General features: G+C 38.6%; 1 long non-coding RNA gene across 1 annotated transcript; it reads left to right on the plus strand.

Moving 5' to 3' along the window:
- Positions 1 to 603: 603 nt before the first annotated feature.
- LOC133649725 (uncharacterized) lies at positions 604 to 1,140 on the plus strand. The gene is made up of 4 exons (XR_009826126.1): positions 604 to 682; positions 760 to 835; positions 925 to 987; positions 1,077 to 1,140. It is a non-coding gene; the product is annotated as an uncharacterized LOC133649725 (long non-coding RNA).
- The last annotated feature ends 923 nt before the right edge of the window (positions 1,141 to 2,063 follow it).

Here is a 2,063-nt window from a genome sequence, read left to right on the forward strand (position 1 = left end):
CATGCGCGTTGAAGCTGTTCCGTGAGACAAAGAAGGACGAAGGCTAAGCTGCAAGTTCCAGAATCCCGATATTCAGGCAATTGGGTGCGCCATCCATTTATCACAAGTAAGTAGAAATAGAGTGAAATACGAAGCACGTTTTTGTATAACAATTTCCAACCTACATGATTAACTTCAGACCATTTTACGGTTTTAGCGTTGTGTCAAATGCGCGCCATGCGCCGGCGCTAACTAGCATACATTTCTCATGCAGGTTGGCTGTTATAAAGTTTCCAAACTGACCAAAGACCTACGAATGACTTCTGAAGAAGGGTGGAAAGCCAAGAAAACGGACAGTGAGGGTGACAGTGAGATGAGTGACCAAGTAAATGATAAAGTAATTATGCCATTTTTTTAATTCAATTCATGAAGATCCCAGTTCTGTTTTGAATTTGCAATTATAAATACTTGCAGGAAGCGACGGCGAAGAACAAGGATAAAGCCAAGAAAACGGACAGTGAGATGAGTGACCATGCAGGTAAATGATAAAGTAATTATGCCAATTTTGGAATTCAATTCGTGAAGATCCCAGTTCTGTTTTGAATTTGCAATTATAAATACTTGCAGGAAGCGACGGCGAAGAACAAGGATAAAGCCAAGAAAACGGACAGTGAGATGAGTGACCATGCAAGTAAATGATAAAGTAATTATGCCAATTTTTTAATTCAATTCATGAAGATCCCAGTTCTGTGTTGAATTTGCAATTATAAATACTTGCAGGAAGCGACGGCGAAGAACAAGGATAAAGCCAAGAAAACGGACAGTGAGAGTGACAGTGAGATGAGTGACCATGCAGGTAAATGATAAAGTAACGATGCCAATTTTTTTATTCAGTTCATGAAGATCCCAGTTCTGTGTTGAATTTGCAATTATAAATACTTGCAGGAAGCGACGGCGAAGAAGGGCAAAGGGAAGTGTACAAAGGAAAGGGACAGTGAGAGTGGCCAGGTAAATGATAAAGTAATTATGCCAATTTTTTAATTCAATTCATGAAGATCCCAGTTCTGTGTTTAATTTGCAATTATAAATACTTCCAGGAAGCGACGGCGAAGAAGGGCAAAGGGAAGTGTACAAAGGAAAGGGACAGTGAGAGTGGCCAGGTAAATGATAAAGTAACTATGCCAATTTTTTAATTCAATTCATGAAGATCCCAGTTCTTTGTTGAATTTGCGATTTTAACTACTTGCAGGAAGCGCGAAGAAGAATACAGGGATAGGGAAAGGGAAAAGAACCAAGCAAACAGACTACAGTGAGACCAGTGAGCATTGAGCAGGTAAACAAGGAGTAAATTATGCCATGTTTTAATTTAATTCAATTAATCTACATTCCAGTGCTGTCTTTGTTGTATTTGTGAATATCTATAATTATTTACTTCCAGGAAGAGAACCAACAAGAAGGGGCAGGAGTACACTGACGCGCACGACCAAGACCACTGCATTCCATTTCTATTGTATTATAATTATCACTAATAAAGAATGAATTCTGTTGAAATCACTAATCACTATCACTAATAAAGAATTAATTCGGTTGAAATTTCTGTTTGAGTGTTATTCCTGACAATATAGCATAAAAACAGATGTAAATAGCATGTTCCTAAACAGTTCCCTAAACGCTCTAGCCAAACGTTCTTGGCTAACGTTCTGCTAACCAAGCAAGAACTCCACAACCTCACGTTCTTTGAACGTTATAAACTAACGTTCCCAGAACAATGCCACTACGTTCTCCTAACGTTCACATAACGTTCACTTGTTACCTGGGACTTTACACCAGGTCTGTGTTTGACAAAAAGTTACATTCCCGCTCTAAAACAATGCTGCTACTTAGCTAGTTAGCCTGAAATGCATCATGAAGGTCCTGGTTATTTATAAAGTTAAATATGCACTCTTTTTTACCATTTGCTATCTTTGGGGTTACTTCCTTCTGGAGCATCAGCTGTGTTTCTCACTTTACACATGGAGGAGAAGAGGAGCTGAGCTAATTCACGTATGACTATCATCAGTAGATAATAATAATAATCACTCCAC

This window comes from Entelurus aequoreus, linkage group LG05, assembly GCF_033978785.1.
Source record: "Entelurus aequoreus isolate RoL-2023_Sb linkage group LG05, RoL_Eaeq_v1.1, whole genome shotgun sequence".
Classification (NCBI taxonomy): Eukaryota; Metazoa; Chordata; class Actinopteri; order Syngnathiformes; family Syngnathidae; genus Entelurus; species Entelurus aequoreus.